The sequence below is a fragment of the Podarcis liolepis genome, assembly GCF_965112155.1.
Source record: "Podarcis liolepis genome assembly, chromosome: 10".
NCBI lineage: Eukaryota > Metazoa > Chordata > Lepidosauria > Squamata > Lacertidae > Podarcis > Podarcis liolepis.
The window spans coordinates 53006034-53025107 of NC_139562.1; the positions used below are offsets into that span (position 1 = coordinate 53006034).

The 19074-nt window shown below is 39.0% G+C and overlaps 1 protein-coding gene and 1 long non-coding RNA gene across 13 annotated transcripts in view; one reads left to right on the top strand and one right to left on the bottom strand.

Moving 5' to 3' along the window:
* Positions 1-19074, bottom strand: part of LOC310687955 — a 43516-nt gene that overhangs the window by 13865 nt on the left and 10577 nt on the right. The gene's annotated exons all lie outside the window — the stretch shown is intronic.
* The window catches only part of FOXP2 (forkhead box P2), a 361843-nt gene that overhangs the window by 6093 nt on the left and 336676 nt on the right, over positions 1-19074 (top strand). The window contains exon 1 of one of the 12 annotated variants that reach the window (XM_083463472.1): positions 5338-5633. The exons of the other annotated variants lie outside the window; for them this stretch is intronic. The gene's annotated coding sequence lies outside the window, so the exon portion shown is untranslated. Of the gene's footprint in view, positions 1-5337; positions 5634-19074 lie in introns of those variants that run through there. 12 annotated transcript variants of the gene reach the window in all.

A 19074-nucleotide genomic window follows, 5' to 3' on the forward strand; every position in this document is an offset into this window, starting at 1 on the left:
AGTATTTCATCTTAAAATTATGCTATCTGATTGTTGTTGGGCCTGTTGTTCTCTCTTTTTCAGAATTAAGATAATTGCTTCTCAACTTGCTTCTCTGGCACAGCACAGTTAATTTATTAGCATTTGGGAACTAAGTGTTACTGTTTACTAGGTTAATATTGGGGTAGGTTCTTGGTAAGAATTGAATAATGTATCTTTGTGTGTTGTCTGAGTCAAATTATGAATGTGATGTTTACTTTTGTGAACTGAAAATGATTTAGGACACAGGTCACCGAGAAGTACTTTGGTATGATTGTCAGTGGAGAAAATTGCAAATCATAGTTAAACTTGGAATGCTATCAGTTCCATTACAAATATTGAATACTAATTTTGGGGCACTCAAACTGATTACTCTTCTGAGGCTTTTGTCAGTGGTGTGCTAGAAATAATATAAATGGTCTATTGTAAGAGTCCTGCAGCATACATCTCAACCGTCCTTAACACAAATACACAACACTGAATAGTTTAGATTTAGATTTAGATTGTATCACTGCATAATTCTTATTTTTCATAGATAGTGGTTATATATAAGCTTTTAAAACTGAAATGGTAGAAGTAAACTCATTCTTAAGCAAAGGCCAACTTCAGTCTTAAGCACACATACTAGGGATAGGGGGAGTAAGTCCCATTGAATTTAATGGGGCTTGCTTCTCATTAAACTTCGAGCTGTTACAGTAATCATTGCATGTAATAGTTCACAGTATGCCTAACATACTGTATTGCTAGTGCACTCTATATTATGCTTTTCCATTCACGTGGCAATAATTTTCATGTATAAAATTCATATTGTTTGAAGAAACCCTTACTTAAAAATATGTTAGGTTGGATACGTAATAAGTTTAGTGCCTCTTGAAATCAGCAGGACAAGTTATGTCATGATCCATTACTTAGGTGGGGCCTAATTTCCACTGACATAGGCTGCCGTACCTGAGTGCAAGTCTCATTGAACTCAGTGGGACTTACTTCTGAGTATATGTGTAGGATTGCATTGTGGATCCAATCTGCTTAGGATCAGAGTTCAGATGGAGCTGTAGCTTGGTGGTAGAGCACATGCTTTAGATGCAGAAAATGGCAGCTTCGGTCTCTGGCATTTCCCAGTAGGGTTGGGAAAGTCTCCTATCTGTAACTCTTTAGAACTGTTATCACCCAATGCAGGCAGTACTGAGCTAGCCGAATCAGTATAACAGCTTCGTCTGTTCCTAATCATTCTGACATTTATCTCTGCTTAAGCCCATTGACTTCAATGGGTCTAAACAGGACTGACATTTGACCCATTTTTAAAAAAGAGAATAAAATGACCAAATGCTTTAAGGCGTCAATTTTTTAGATCAAGTTATGAAAAATAGGATGATGCTGATCACCAAACCTATCACGTAGTAGAAGACTAGAATTCGGCGCTTCCTTGGCGCCTTTACAGAACACTGCACTAAACTATGCTTAGGCCTTCTTTCTCTCCAAAGTAAATACAAAGGACTCTGTAATAATCCTGACTGCTGGGCACTTGTAATCTGTAGAGGATACAAAGGTCTGAGCACCTCTGAGTTTGTACTGAGTCCTTGGGCTAATAACTCTTCCTCAGAGTGGTCTGTGATATTCCCAGGGAGCCTCACAATGGTCTATCCATGGGTGTTAACTATGGTCAGTCTTTCAGCTACTCCATTGAGTGCAGATTTCCCTCAAAATATCTGCTGCCATCACCTAGTGGACTTGGAAAGAGCGACAAGATTCTCCCTTTCTATTGTTACTCAAGTACAGACACATGGGGCTAGATATAGTTACCTAAGCATCCACCCACACACCAAGACAGTCAAACATAAGCATAACTTTAATTAAGGAACATAACATTCAGCTCAGTAAGTCTTTTTCTATCCAGATATCTTTTAGTTCTGGTTTCCAGATCTAACATACTGTCTGCCTTAAGTTTCATAATAATGGTTTAAACACAATGACAACAGAATTGTCAGATTCAACATATGAGTGTGAGTTGCCCAGAAGGTCCAACAATGGTCACATTTCACTTCAGAAGAAGAAACTTCTCAAAGATGAGGGGCTTTGTTAAAAGGAAATTGAAAGGGAGAGTGAAGAGGGCAAAATATCTTCCGGATGCTTGGAGGTTATTTAAAACCACAATAGCAGCTCAGATAGAATATATAATTTAGATTAGGGAAGGTGCAGGAAAGTCCAAAAGAAAACTGGTGTGGCTAACAAGCAAGAGTCAAGCAAGCTATAAAAGGCAATAAGGCATACTTTAAAAAGTGTAAATACTGACATGAGGAAAATATAAAAGATCACAAATTCTGCCCAATTTGGTAGGGGTCGTTTAGCAGCTTTGAAAGTGTCGATTGTGAGGTTGCTTCAGAATTTATTTTAATTTCTGTATTACAGTGGTACCTCAGGTTAAGAACTTAATTCGTTCTGGAGGTCCGTTCTTAACCTGAAACTGTTCTTAACCTAAGGTATCACTTGAGCTAATGGGGCCTCCCGCTGCCACTGCACGATTTCTGTTCTCATCCTGAAGCAAAGTTCTTAACCTGAAGTATTTCTGGGTTAGCAGAGTCTGTAACCTGAAGAGTCTGTAACACGAGATACCACTGTATTTTAAATTGAGATGCTGTTGTTTTGCTTCAGGGGCAAGAATATGGTAACAATAAAATAGTAATATTTTAGAAGCCTTAAAACAAATAGTGTAAGCCTCTAACCATCCCAGGAAGATGTTGGACTAGTCCATAATAAAGGTATGAAAGGATTATTGGAGGATAGGGAGACTGCAGAGAAGCTGAACAAATACTTAGCATTGATCTTTGCTATTGAAGATACTGGATCGAGATAGGTGGGTTTGAACTGTGTGTGCTTTCTGGGAGGGTGTCGGAAGAATGGCCAAATTAAAGTGATGAGAGATGAAGTTGTAGGGCAAATAGACAAATTAAAATCATCAAGCCACGCTGTCTGAATGGCATATACCCTAATGTGAAGATCTTCTAACAAAAATATGCAACTTGTCACTAAAATCAGTTTCTGTGCTGGAGGATTGGAAAGTAGCCAGCATAAACACCAATCTTTAAAAAAGGATCCAGGGGGAGCTGGGAAATTACAAGTCCATTAGCATAACATCTGTCTTGGGTAAATTGGTAGAGAAGCATAATTAAAGCCAGAGTTGTTAAACATAGAAGAATAAGGTTGCTGTGGTAGAATTGGTGCGGCTTCTGCAATAGGAAGTTCCGCACATTTGAGAATACTTTTTGAAGGTATTCTCAAATATATACATATATTCTCATAAGCATTATATACTTTAATTTCATGTTATGGACAAATTGTCCGTGAATAAACTTAAATGCTCATAGAGTAAGAAGCAGGCCTTTTATGCATTAATGACTGATTAGAGAACAGAAACCTGAGGATATAAATAAATCAAACAGTTTCAAAATAGGGGACATGACTCATAGGGGTACCCAAGGATCTATAATAGGACTAGTTCTGTCTAACTTGTTCATGAATTGATCTGGAATTAGGCAGTGAGCTGCTCAGGTTTGTGGATAACATCAAATTATCCATTGTGGCGAAAACCCAAGTAGACTGTGATGAACACCAAAAGTATCCTTCCAAACTGGATGAATGTTGATGAAAATGCTAAATGAAGTTCAATTTAAAACTTTAAAGTGGTGCACACCTGGGCAAAAGCTCCTAACTTCAGAAACATTGATAGCACCTGAAGTGATTGTGAATACGCAGGAAATGGGTCTTGGGATTGTGGTGGTAATATTATGTGCTACAGCATTGAGGAAGGCTAATATCGTAATCAGGTTTATTGGTTAATTGACTGAAAACAAAATTGCCAATATTATAATGCTGTTGTATAAATCTGTAGTGTGGTTATGAGAGAGCAACCCAAATAATTTGTCTCAAAAAGGATGTAGAGTTGGAGAAGGTGCATAAAAGAGCAACCAAAATGATTGAATTAGGATCTCTTTCTCTATGGGAAAAGGCTAGCCCGTTTGAGGGCTTTTTGTTTAGTAGAAAAGAGAAGAGGGTATGAGATAGATTAATAAAAAAACTATGTAAGTGGAACTTTTCCCCCCTTTCTGATAATACTAGAATTTGGGGTCAACTACTTTACACAATAGGGATGCGGGTGGCGCTGTGGTCTAAACCACAGAGCCTAGGGCTTGCCAATCAGAAGATGAGCGGTTTGAATCCCTGCGACGGGGTGAGCTCCCGTTGTTTGGTCCCAGCTCATGCCCACCTAGCAGTTTGAAAGCACTTCAGAGTGCAAGTAGATAAATAGGTACTGCTCCGGCGGGAAGGTAAACAGCGTTTCCATGCGCTGCTCTGGCTCTCCAGAAGTGGCTTAGTCATGCTGGCCACATGACCCAGAAGCTCTCTGTGGACAAACTCCAACTCCCTCGGTCTATAGAGCAAGATGAGCATGCAACCCCAGATTCGTCTGCGATTGGACCTATCAGTCAGTGGTATCTTTACCTTTACTTTACTTTACATGATGCATGATTGATTTATAGAATTAACTGCCACCGGATGTGTTTACGGCCACGGCCTTTGGTGCCGTTAAAATGGGATTAGACATGGAATATAGGTCTATAAATGGCTATTAGCTATGTGAAACCCCTGGGTTCAGTGGCCGTATTTTTCAGACGATCAGTTGTGGGGTAGAGAATTGATAGAAGAGATTAAGGACTGCTGCCATCATACCCAGCTATGGAAACATGTTTCCAGAAGCATCTGGCTGGCCACTGTTGGATTTGGTAGACTTATGTTCTGACCCAGTAGGATGGTTCTCATGCTATGTTCTTAGTGGATTTTCAGTGTTCACTGCTTTTGGTCAATGGACAGTTGCATTTGTGCTGTCAGGCTAGTCCTGTTGACGTCTGTGTAGGTGCCTGTAGAGCTAGATTCCTTCAGAGGAGGTATACAGTTCTTATGTGATGGTTATAGAAGGTGAACCAGAAGCTGTTGGTTTCATTTCTTTTACTACCAGCTCTTTCTGTTGCTTCAGTTGTTTTCTTGCCTTAATTTGCCTGGATAGCTCAGTTGGTTAGAGCATGGTGCTGATAACACAAAGGTTGCAGGTTCGATCCCTATATGGGACAGCTGCATATTCCTGTATTGCAGGGGTTTGGACTAGATGATTCTCAGGGTCTCTTCCAGTGCTTCAGTTCTATGATTCTGTTATTCTGTCTTGTGTGCTTTATTGGCTGACTGCATTCTATTCAACATAGTGACATCATGTAATGTTCTAGATCAGGGGTAGCCAACTCCCAAGAGACTGCGATCTACTCACAGAGTTAAAAACAGGCAGTGATATATCCCCTTTTTAGGGGTTCAGGTCAAAGTTGTTTAGCTTTTTTTAGGGGAGCTTCATTGAGGGGAGCCAATGATCTACCAGAGATCTACCACAGATGTCAAGTGATCTACCGGTAGATCGCAATCTACCTGTTGGGCGTGCCTGTTCTAGATGGACAAGTTAAATCAAAAGCTTGATGTTGATACATTGCTAGTGCAGCATACCTCTTTGAAGACTGTTGACATTTTGACATTGGGGAGTTAAAAAATATACTGATTTTTGCCTTCTCGCTATAAAGGTATGGAATATATTTTCTCCTCTCTAGACACTCTTCTTTCTTGGCACTGTCTCTGTTAAAGGTTTAGAAGTAACATTGCGTTCTTATGGCTTTAGTCCCAAGACTTGGAAAAGCAAGCATTTGTAATAACATTTGTTTCATAACTAAATTAGAAACATTTCAGTTTCAACACAAATAATTGAAGGAAAACTGAGATGAGCAGGTTGCTAGAATCAGCTGGAAATTTGAAAGGATAAGACTTTCGTGGAAAGTGGCCAAACAAAGCTTGGGATTGGATAAGAAGCTGAGAAAGGTATAAAATATTTGAACGGTATGGAAGTGACAAATGATGTTATTTTTAAAAAGTCTATATGTGTGGTAAGAGAAATTGGCTTTTATTTTTACCTAATAATAACTGTTTGCTCCGGGGGCTGGAAGAGAAGTTGTGGAGGGAAACCGTTCCAAAATATTGTTTTTATTTTTATCTTAGTAATTCAATTTGAGTTGCCTAATAAAAATATTCCCTAGGCGATTCTATTGGACATCATTCTGGGTCTATGGGTGGACAGATATTATGTCGACAGTTTGTGATGTTTCTCACATGTACACAACCTAATGAACAGCAATGTGGGCAGTATTTTCTGGGCAAAATAGTGGTAACCTGTTTAGACAAATTTGACCTCTTTTGCTCATATACATAAGAAATGATCATCCTGAACAGATTTCATTTCATCAGCACAATTAGGCTTATTAGTAATGACTGATTTATTGTATATTTAAATACATGTTAGGAAATGGAAGAAGCAGCTGATAACATGCTTTTTGTGTTGAATGAGCCAGAGAGGAATAGAACTGTTGGAAATTGGTGAGCAATTTTGTTACAAGCATATGGCCCCAGGATATGGTATTAAGGCACATAGAGTCACCACCTTGCTGAAACTAAGCAGATCTAGGGCCTGGTTTTTGCCTGGATGGGAGATTGCCTGAACATCATGTGTACTCTACCTTGGGTTCCATGATGGAGGAAAGGTGGGGTATAAATATAAGAAAAACACACAGGTGTGATTCTTGAAAATGCTAGTTGGAGAGTTTCTGTTTCAAGAGATGCTAATAGATGCAAATATGGAAAAGAAATACAATCAGTTGTTGCATTAAAATGGGCATTAAGTTTGAACTTAAGTAGGTCTAACATAAACCTTGTTATGCGTAAATTTCAGACATAGAATCTGCAGGAGAAGAAATAATGTAAGCAAACCATAGCAGGATAGGAGGGAGGTCAGGATGCGGGTTAACGCAATGTAAATAAGTGGATGATACTTAACATTGATTTATAAGTGTTTATTTTTATTTTTATTGTTTGTCTTTTTTCTTTTTTTTCTTTTGTTATATGCTTTTTGTTTTTTGTTTTATTGTTTTATTGGAAATTTCAATAAAAAGCAAATTTTTTTAAAAAGTTTGAACTTAAGAAAAGTGTTTGGATTTTTGTATCTTGCCACTGAGTTACAGTGTTACCTCGGGTTACATACGCTTCAGGTTACATACGCTTCAGGTTACAGACTCTGCTAACCCAGAAATATTACCTCGGGTTAAGAACTTTGCTTCAGGATGAGAACAGAAAACATGCTCCGGCGGTGCGGCAGGAGGCCCCATTAGCTAAAGTGGTGCTTCAGGTTAAGAACAGTTTCAGGTTAAGAACGGACCTCCGGAATGAATTAAGTACTTAACCTGAGGTACCACTGTATATGTAAAAGACTTTGCTCTTGGTGACTATACAGCTCTTTCACAAAGGAGTTACCAGTTCATAGCTACCTTATACTGAGCCAGACCATTTGTCTACTTATCTCAGTATTGTCTACACTGACTGGTAGCAGCTATCTAGGGTTTTAGACAATGGTCTTTCCTAACCCTTCATGCCAAGGATTGCACCTGGGGCCTTCCGACTTCAAAGCAGATGCCCAGCTGCTGAGTTGCAGCTCTTTCTTGTTCAGTATGAGCAAATATAGAGTGGGTATTCTACTTCTTGCAGTTACTGTAATATGGAAATGTGATTATTCTGAAGTAATAGATGGCTCTAAAAAGAAGGGGCAACTTGGATTCATTAGTACCTTTTTGAAAGCTTCTTGATGGCATCCATTATGTGTTGTTCCTCCACTCATTGCATCCCCAAATATAAGTTTGTTTTTTTTAAAAAAAAGTTTTTCTCAAAGTAATGGGAAAATAAGAGTTCATAGAAAACACAAACATAAAGTTTTCTGGAGTTAAAAATAGGAATTAAAATATTTATGATGGCGCACAGTGTTGTATGTGAAAGCACAGATAAGGCTGTGGTTACATTACAGTACTTACAGTATTTTCATGACCTAAAATTTAAAGTGCAAAAGACCTAATGCAGTCAGGTATAAAGAGTCTGCCAAGATTGTTGATTAATAGTTATGCTTCCCCCTCCCCTTCAATATTGACATTCTTGTAATATTTTTTGTAAGAACATATCTAAACTTAATGAGGGAATAGTGTTGGGGGAAACATACTGATGGTCTTGTGTACTGTACAGTTAGCGTAGCACAGAAGATATGGAGTATTGCTGGGCATATTGTAAGGATAATTTTTCAATTGAAAACCAATTAGCATAGTGTATGAGCACAAAGAGTGCAGGAATATGATGTTAGTTTTGGAAATGATCATGAAATGCTTTCACCCAGAAAATTCATTCAGACTTGCTTGTTATCAGTCTGAATGAATTTAAATTACTTTTAAGGTTGTGATGATGCCAGTAAATTGTTCTTAGTGCACAATAACTGTCTAAGTACACCATGTAATATGTATGGTCAATAGTTCACAAAATGGTTATAATTTACAGAAAGAGCAATAAAGTCTTGAAAACATATCTGTTCAGCAAAGAGAAATCAAGGTTTATTGAGATATAAATTAGCAAAGAAACATTTGTTGTTTGCTTATGTTTTAGGTGACTAATGCCTTGTATTGCAAAAGGTTAGTTTGGTGAATAAAGTTGTAACCCAACTTTTTTCCTGCTGAAAGCTTTCTAGTGATGTTGCCCAGAAAAGGACATAAAAGAAATCTAAATAGGTTTTAAATATATATAACTTATAAAACCCCTGTAAAGTTTATTTAAAGATATTTTGGCATTCTTTTTAACTAGGAATCAGATGATAATATCAGCATCCCAGCTGGAATATGCAGCTTAACAAGAGTGCATAAGGAGTCACTTTCGAAGGGAAAAATACTGAAGTTAGTGTGGCACTGCAAAAACTTTTCATTTAAAGGGGGATTTTGTGCCCTTTCTTTTTATCCATTGTCCCTGAAGTGGCTCTTTAATATTAAGGAGCTATTTCCCCCCCTCCCCCCTGAGTTGAAAATTTGGATTTGAGGCTCAATGATCACTTAGAATACCCACTTTCTCTCTTTCTCATTGCATTTTGAAGCACACTTGCTTTGACCCATCCTCTAGTTTCTCCACATTTGGTCCCCACCCTGCACTCAGCTCTCGCCTGTGGCTCCTAGAAGCTGTCAGCATTCGCAGTGGCCTCACCAGGTACCTAAACCAGGTCTCAAACTCTCATTGATTTAGAGACATGGTCTCCATGTGAAGACACGCTACAGTGAATTGAGCAGACGATACCAATAGTGGGTCCAACAATCGAGAAGGCGGTTTGTACACAGCCTTCTGGCAACTCCTGCAGCCAAGCTCTATTGCTCTACTTTCCTTTAGACCACATCAGTGAGGCTGAGAGGGGGGTCTTGTTGTCTGGACAGCCCAGGACCTCCATACATACTGCCCATGCTTGTGCCCCAGGGAGGTCATTTCAGCGCTACAATTTTAGCAGTTTGACTTCACCCCTGGAAGTGCAGTCTATTGTTTGTCTGTTGAGACAGACGGATGCTAACAACTGTTGCCCCTGGATGCAGAAGTACATTTCCAGTCTGCCTCAGTATAATAATTAATAATAATTCATTATTTCTACCCTGCCGATCTGGCTGGATTTCCCCAGCCACTCTGAGCGGCTTCCAACAAAATATTAAAAATACAATAAAACATCAACCATTAAAAACTTCCCTAAACAGGGCTGCCTTCAGATGTCTTCTAAAAGTCAGATAGTTGTTTATTTCCTTGACATCTGATGGGAGGGCATTAGGCCCTCTTCCTGGTTCCCTGTAACTTCGCTTCTTGCAGTGAGGGAACCGCCAGAAGGCCCTCGGAGCTGGACCTCATTGTCCGGGCATGCATCCCTGAAGTTCAATGCAGTCCAGCTTGGCATGTGATGTTAATACGCATCTGCATTAATTGTATGCATGGATTTCCATTACTGTATACCTTACTTTATAATAAACAAAATCTATTATATGAATCCCATTAACTGCAGAATAAACCTCTGAAGTTCAGACTACCATTTCTTTGGTTAAAGAAGAAGAAATGTTTTGCTTTTAATGGATTTGTGTTTGCCTTTTTGCAAAATGTGTTTGCATATGTTAATATTAGCACAATTTTAATTGTAAATAAGTAGTTTATCCCCAGTATTGAGAACCCTTTTCTGTTCCTCCACTTTGTAGGTTTTCGATCACTTGCCTGGGTCTGTATGTTTTGGAGCTGCGTTTCTGCTTGAGTTTTAAGTGTCTGTATTGCATTAGTTGATCAGTATGGAGTTCATGTATGGGGGCTGTTCTTTTGACTGGGGCTTAGGTTGTACTTGCTGCATTTGGATGATCAAATCCTGTCTTAATAAACAAGATTATGCATGAGCTTCATGTACCTGCACTCAACCCTTGTGCTACTGTGGGCAAAGAAACCAGGGACTGCAGTAAATGATAGCTTGCTGTTTGGTGTGAACGGTGAGCTGTGGCTAATGACTTTTTAAAAGGCCAGAGTTTGGAAGCCAATTTTTAAACCATAGTTTGACATTCTCAGAAGAGATGTGGGAAGGGGCTGCATGCATAGGCCCAAATTTGTTTACTCTTTTTATGTCTGTTTATTCCTTGCTCAAACATTTCAACTATATTTGTACGTTAAATTTGATAACTAAGGCTCAGCTGTTCGTGTTTACTTTTGTTTTTGTAAGTTGCTGAGAGCTCATCTATATTAGGAGGACATACAGCCTCTTAAACAAGGCGATCACCATCACAAAAATATTTAAAAATGCCTCTAATATTTATTGAACAATAAACACCTGTACTTTTCATTGTTAACTTTAATGTTTATGGGAACTCATTTTGGGTGCTTTAACTTTTGCTCAAAAGATGTAATCTCCCATTTCAGAGACCACTTTTATGGGTCTAAGGTTTTGAAGCAAGTCTCTAGGTAACAGTATACTCGGTCATGAACTCTTTCCCCAAGAAAGCAAGGCTCCTCAGCCACAGAAAGTCACCAGTTGTGGAGACGTCGAAGAACCCCCAAATAAAAAGATAAGTTTCAATAAGTAAGTTTAAGTGAAGTCTTGATCCTGGTTTGTGTGCTTTTATGGCATTAAGCAGTCGCATTTTTGAACTTTCTTTGTAAATACCGGCACTAGAAACCGTCTTTATAAGGCAAAACAGGAGAGCTTCAAGACTGAATTGACAGTCTGTTGATGTGAGAATTAACAAACTCCTAAAATTACATGAGTTGGCAACCCTGGGATAAACATGTCAGCGAGTCTTTCCCACCTTTAATTTGTCATCAGCTGGTACTGTAAATGGAGCATGCTCCTTTTTCGATTGCAGAATAGGACTATTAATTGAAAGTACCGTTTTCAGGCTATTTTGGTGATACCTTAGTGAATTGCAAAGTTCAGCCATAAACCAGATTACCCAGGTTCCCTCCCATGCTAATGGCCAGGTTGAACTTTGCTGAAGTCTGTGAGAAACAGACATGTCATCTACTTGATTTCATGACTCTGAACATAGGAAGACCCTCCTGGATCAGGCCAATGGCCCATTAGTCCAGCATCCTGTACTCACTGTGGCTGGTCAAATGCCTGTGGGAAACTGCAAACAGAATTTGAGCACGCCCTCCTCTTGTTTCTGATAATTGTTATTTGGAAGCATTGCTTCCTCCAGATGTGGAGGCGGAGCACAGCCCTCTCCTCTGGTTTTATATTTTAGCCTAGCCATAGAAATTAGAACAGCAGCATGGAAAGGTGAACAGGTGAGTCCTTAAAATGTTTACCTGATTGAAGGGAGGGGAGTTGTTAGAACAGTTCAACCACCAAAAAAGATAGTTCAGTTCTTCAGGTGCTGAAGAAGGAATCATGTGTAAGGTAACCAACAGACCTTGGTTTTAAAAACTGCAAACGTTGTGTTAAGATGTCTAGGTTTAAAAGAAACAAACAAACATAGCGGGCTTTTCTTCTTGGACTTACTGTTCTGGAAAAGGAGGAGACTCATATAATTGGAAGGGACTTCATGGTTTATGTTGCTTCAGATTACGTCTGTACATCCTTTTGAAACCAAAGCCAGATTTAGATAATCTTCCAGGGCATTTACTGTGGTCAGAAAAAGTGTGATACTGGATTAAAGCACAGTATAGGTGGATTTGTGAAAAATATTGGATTTGCCAAATGGAACAGGGAAATGTAGGAGGTGACATATCAGATGTACTCCTAAGTACAGGATACTTCCCCATTGGTGACGACCTGGTTGGACTGGAAATGAATATACTCTCTTCTTGTTGATGTGAGCTGCCCTAGTTGCCTTCTTCCAGTGTGTCTCAGACTATGCTGTTGCAAAAGATGCATGAGTGAGCAAGTTTAGGGGCAGCCAGCCCTAGACACACATTCCCATTTGTCCGCTAACATGATCTTATGTGTGCCAATGCTGCTGTGTCAACGTTTATTTGAGGGTGCAGCAAGCAGATGAAACACATAGCAGTGAGTGAGTAGCAGTAGTAGGTGTTGGAAGGCAGAGTTGTATATGCTGAGCAGCTTGCTTTGTGCCCCATGAGCAAGCTAGCTTGCTGCCTTTGGATGCAGTGAGGATGGCATCTGGTTGCCAGTGCTGAAGCAAAATCCACCTGTCAGTCTGGATGCCTTCTGTGTGCCGAAGTGTGAGGTGGGAGAGGCATCCTCTTGCCCTCCTCTGCAAAAAATAAAAAATAAAAAAATTGTATTGGGTAAGCACTATAACATCTTAAGGTATTGGCAATAGATTGTCTATAACGCGGGTGGCGCTATGGTCTAAACCACTGAGCCTCTTGGGCTTGCTGATCAGAAGGTCGGCAGTTCAAATCTCTGTGACAGGGTGAGCTCCTGTTCTGTCCCAGTTTCTCCCAACCTAGCAGTTAGAAAGCACACCAGTGCAAGTAGATAAATAGGTACTACTGCGGTGGGAAAGTAAACGGCGTTTCCGTGTGCTCTGACTTTGGTCATGGTGTTCTGTTGCACCAGAAGTAGTTTAGTCATGCTGGCCACATGACCCGGAAAGCTGTACGTTGACAAACGCTGGCTCCCTCTTCCTGAAAGTGTGATGAGCGCCACAACCCCATAATCGCCTTTGACTGGACTTAACTTACCTTTTTTTTAAAAAAAAAAAAAAACACCTATAAATACAGTCTCATGCTGAGGTTTCTGTAGCAAAGGACAATCCTGTTGTAGATGGATATATTTAGTTAGTTTTACAACTGCTGCTGCTGAATTGATCTGCGTGCATTTTGCAGTGGACTACAAGATTGTCATGGCAGGTGTTCCTGGTACATTTATGTTAGGTATGGCCATGTCTTGACATTCTTTACAAGGAGATTACTATTTGCAGAAATGAATGTCTACAGGTTAAGTATTCAAGATTGCATCGTTACCTTTCGCTCATTAGAAATCTTTTTGTGAAGTTCTGTAGAGATATTTCTTTGATTGATTTTTATACAGTGGTACCTCAGGTTACAGACGCTTCAGGTTACAGACTCCGATAACCCAGAAATGGTACCTTGGGTTAAGAACCTTGCTTCAGGATGAGAACAGAAATTGCACGGTGGCGGTGCAGTGGCAGCGGGAGGCCCCATTAGCTAAAGTGGTACCTCAGGTTAAAAACAGTTTCAGGTTAAGAACGAACCTCTGGAACGAATTAAGTTCTTAACCAGAAGTACCACTGTATACTGGTGTAGTGGTAAATTTTGAAGTGCAGCTCATAATGGCAGCTCCATAGCATCTCCTACTGTGCAGATATGTGTGTGATATATATATTGCAAACAGACCTCCCCTCCCCTCAAGAGCAGAAGTACATAGTATAATACGCAGTTTACTGGGATCAGTGTCCTTGAATAGTGATCAGACAGTAAAGGTGGTGTAGTGGGTTTCATGTTGGACTTGAGCTCAGGAGATGGGGATTCACACCACAGATCAGCTATGAAGTTTTCATAGGTTCAACTTGCAAAACACACTGACCTTTAACAAGGGATCTTCACTGGAAATGCAACCTTTTAGGCAGAAAATATCGTAAAGAAAGTATGTTGCTTAAATTGCTAGTATAAAGTTGGAATCTCACAAAAAAGGAAAGAAGTATCTAGTCTCCACATGATTTTCCTCAACTCTCTGAATCCACTGTGCTAAACTGTAACAAGCAATACAGTGGTACCTCAGGTTAGGAACTTAATTTGTTCTGGAGGTCCGTTCTTAACCTGAAACTGTTCTTAACTGAGGTACCACTTTAGCTAATGGGGCCTCCCGCTACAGTCGCGCCGCTGGAGCACAGTTTCTGTTCTCATCCTGAAGCAAAGTTTTTAACCTGACGTACTATTTCTGGGTTAGTGGAGTCTGTAACCTGAAGCGTCTGTAACCTGAGCAACCACTGTAGTAAAATCTGAAAGCATTGTTATGACCTCATCCAAAGCAAGAAAAATATGTGAATTATTCCTTCCCCACCCCCACCTGATCTTAGAAATAGTCCTGGAGATGCATTCCTCTCCCACAACGCTACTAATTTTATGGTTACCCAAAGCTTTCTTTTTTAAGTAAATATTGGAATACTAAAGTACTGTATGCTTTTTAGAAAATAATTCAGTCATATACAATGTTTTATCAGAACTTGTAATGACTGTAGTTTCCATGTAAGCACATTTATCTACTTTCTTTCTGTGCTCATAAAACGCATGTTGGAGTTTTGTGTTTAGCTGATTTGAAGAGAGAGAAAAATAAGGCAGTTGTAATTACCTGCTAGACATGTGTTTTAATCCCACAAAATCAAAATTATAGTGTTCTCATATGCACTGAGATATACTTTTATATAATTCACCATTGCTTCATTTATATTCTTTGTGTCTACTTCCATTCGTAGCCATTGGGAATTTTGCTACCAGCAATAAAAGACAACCACCATGTTATACTGTACAGTATAGATATTGCAAATTTTGGTCTTGCTTCCCATTGATCTCAATCGCCATGTGGGAATCACTTTCAGCTGATTTTTATTTCCTGAGTCAGAAATTCTGTTTTACCGATCTTTCGGGCTTTCAGCAGTTATTCTCTGTGGGCTATCAAGTATTGCACATGAAAGAAAAGGTTCAAAGGCGTATAAAGAAGGCTGAGGTCTGAAATGTTTACTTAACAGTGCATTTCTTCTCTTTCTTAATGCTTTTTCAAAACATTTTCCAGACTAAGGGAATAGAAGGAAGGCTTAATAAATTTATGCTTTCTATATTCTATTGTCATTCTTACACACACACACACACACACACACACACACTCCCTCTGCCTGGTATTCATCAGTGTAAACTTGATAGTGCAACAGCTTGTTTGCATCTGTTTTGCCAGTGAGATGGATTAACAGCTTTGCAATTAGTTTGTTGTAAGTGTATTTGTATTATCAGGTTTATTTCTGTCCTTGTGAGGCTTTTTTTTTTAAATAAAAAAACCAAAACCAAAACAAAACAGTGAGCCTAGTGAAAATACACTTATCAGAGTTTGATGGTTAGCATAATATGAATGTTTCTGTTTTTGTTTAAGTAATGTTGGGGATGGAGCCCATAGTGGACCAGCAACTAACACTCGGGATCTCTTGAAAGTGGGACATACAATAATGTTCTCACACCCATTTAATCTGTGGCGCAAGTCCCCACTTCTGCCCTTCTCTAGTAGGGTCAGGTGAGAACAGATGGAAGAAAGTACTTCTCATAGTCCATAATTGACTCTGCTTTCTTGAGTCAATCCCAGTGAATTTAGTGTGCCTTACTTTTGAGTAGACATGTATAGGATTGCACTGCAACTTCGCTGTCATAGTATGTGATTTAAAAGGAGATGGGGAAGCAAGGCATATTCATGGAGGGAAGGTATATTTACATCTCTTAGCCATGATAACTCTAGATCAGGAGCGGCCAACATGGCACCCTCAATAAATTGTTGGACTCCCAACTTCTGTCAGCCTGTCTAATACTCTTGGGGTGGGAGCTTTAGGGCCCTGTACTGTTTACCCCTGCATGGAATCCGTTTTCAGTAACAGAAACCAGGCTGCAGGGACAAGTGAGTTAATCTGTTGTCTTCTTCTTGTGACTACCAGCAAGATCAGGCTCACTACTTTTTTATGAAGTAGTTCAGTTCATACGCAATGACAAACCATGGTTTGACCCTTCCTTTTCCTTCTCACTTGTTCTTCTCTCGCTTTCTGGTTTGCAATGACATCCAGATTCTGCAAAGAGTGCTTGGATTATTGGTATATGTAAATCAAGACAAATCTGGACTAGATGAAACTTCAGGTTTGATCCAGCAAAATTACCTTCCCTGCCCCTTTCAAAAATGGATATTTAATATTTTTCTCTTCCATATAATATTCTTAAAGAGTGGCTCCCAACATAAAATTGAAACAACAATTAAAAAAACTAATAATAAAATAAAAAAAAACAAATTAGTCTCAGGGTCATGGGTTTGAGCCTCATGTTGGGCAAAGGATTTCTGCATTGCAGGGGGTTTGGACAAGATGACCTTCTTGGTCCCTTCCATGCAAAAGCAAAATACCTATGTGACCTGATAATTATTGAGTTAAGAAGGAGAGATCTAAAAGGCCTGGGATAATAAAAAGATATAATCTGGTGCCTAAACGACAGTAAACTAGGCAGGCCTCTTTCTTGAGAGTTCCACAGTTGTGGTACTACTACACAAGAGGCTCGACTGCAGTCACCATTTGCCTCTCGAGTGCTGGCGAGTCATGTGTAGATTGATGTGGTGATGAAGTTGTCCCTGGTGTTTTTACACTTAAGACAACTAGGTCAGGATGGAAATTTTACTATGTTAATACAAAAAAACTGGGTCTAGTTTAGCAGTTAGCTTCCATACTTTGAGTGCTTCTTAATGGTGTCACAATGATGCTAAAAAGACTACACAGAATTCACTGAATTAAAGTTAGGCATAATTTAGATAGGGCATAGTCATTTAATTGGACTCATGTATACGTCCAGTTAATGAATATTATCAATATAGTTACTTACTTTAAGGACTTTCTGTTTTTGTTCAAAAAACTACATGCTGGCAAAAAGACTAAGTAGCTTAAGAGACAATTGTGTTATAAAAGTTTGTGAATTTTCCTGTATTTTTAATTTTCCTTGTTTGTTCCTTTTGAAATCTCATCCTTGGATTTGTTATGGTAGATCATCAGGGGCTTCTACTCTCTACTGCATTTTATCATAATGCGCTTTGAGTATAAATAAACTGTGGTATGCTAAACCTAATAGCAATTAAACTGGAAGTGTTTGTGTTTCATCACTGTGAACTTCGCAGAAATGTTTCCATGACAACCTCCATGCTAGTTAAGGCAACCAGAGGTGATCAACAGTTTATATTCCCCCCCCCCCTTGTAAGAATGGAATTTGTGTTGACAGTTTTGGCCTTTAATGGCACTTTTGTACTGTGTGAAAGTATTTGTTTACTAGATCATATGCTGTTAACTGTCAGGCTGAGATAGAATGACTGCTTTTGATAAAAGACTGCATTTTGTTTCTTAAGTCTGTGAAGCTTTTGCGGTTTAATTATCCACATCAGTGCAAAAGTCTATTCATTTTGCAGTTTAGAGTTTGATTTATGAGACACAATGCATTAATGGTGAGGCTTTTTTGTTTTGGATATTGCTTTAAATAACAAATTTTGAAAATAAATGATAAGGGCCTTTTCTGTAGTGGCACCCAGCCTTTAGAATTACTTCCCCAAGGAAGCTGCCCAGTAGCACCACTGTCATGTAAGTGCCAGGCTATCCCTGAGCTTTAAAGTAACATCAGTGGTTCTGTTTGCTTGTTTTATAAATACTCTGCTTTTCTTTTCTTTTCTTTTTTTACTAGTTTTTGAATGTTTTATTGTTTATAATAGGTGAGCAAACTGCAGGCTTGTTTTTACTAGAATCTGAAGATCTACCAAACAAAGTCAGGTGCAGACAACATACAAAGAACAGGATACCAGTACTCTGAAAACATTGTAAACCTAGGCATTAGTTTTCAGTGCTAGAACTCAGCTGAGCTCACAGTCCTTTCCCATAAAGGTCCACCACTCCTGCTTAGCTTTCCTCATTTCAGCAACTTAATTATATGGGGAAAAGTGTTTTTGTTGTTGTTAAATAACTGGGACTTAGAACCTTTGCTAATCACTCTGAAATCTACTAGTAAATTCTGATCTATCTTTTTTCCAACCCATGCCTTATAAGGTGTATTGACTGTTCAGTCATAATGCTGAAATATGGTTTAGTGAAAATGAACCCAGTCATACTTGGGTTTCATGCAGTCCCAGAACTATGGTTTATTTTAACCATGGTTAGTGAAAACAAGCCAGGTTCATGGATTTTATAGATTAAAGATGGCTTGTTTCCACTAACCCAAGTTAAAAGTAACCTAATTTTTGGAGTACAGTGACATGGCAAGCTGTGAATAGGGTATCTTTTTTTAACAAAGGAGTCAAACTAGTTGATCAGTTGTGCCCTCTCACTCATTGAATCTGTGTCACACAGTTTTGTTTTTCCTTCTCTTCTGATTGCAGATCAGAATTGAGTAGGTGCAGGATAGCAGGTTGTAGATGAAACAGCATAATACTGAACTAAGAGTGTCCTGTCTCCCATTCATAGTGGCTGCCTTCCCTGGCAATAGATATGTCTTCCATCTTAGCTCTGGGTTGTTGTTTTTAATTTTGAAAGTGAACAGAGCTCCCAACCCCGCCAAATAATGCACTAATTAGCATTAGTTCATGACTTGATTGCAATATTGCTTATTTATGGCAATCCTTTATCATTACTTTTCTCAAGTTGTTTATGCCCATGTTACAATGTGTGCAGGAAGCTCTTTCATACAAGTGATGTTCCTTCCTATACATAACAAGAGAGTGCAAAACTATCGAATCATCTTGATGTTTATAAATATACCATAATCTGGGGGAAAGTCATCACTTTTAGAAAACAAATGTTTTGGTTTATGTATTCACTGATACGTTTCAGAAAATAAAACATTGTAATATACTTCTGTAGACTTGTTTGCAGTAGAGTAATATTGGAGACTGAATGCATTAAGCCAAAATAATTG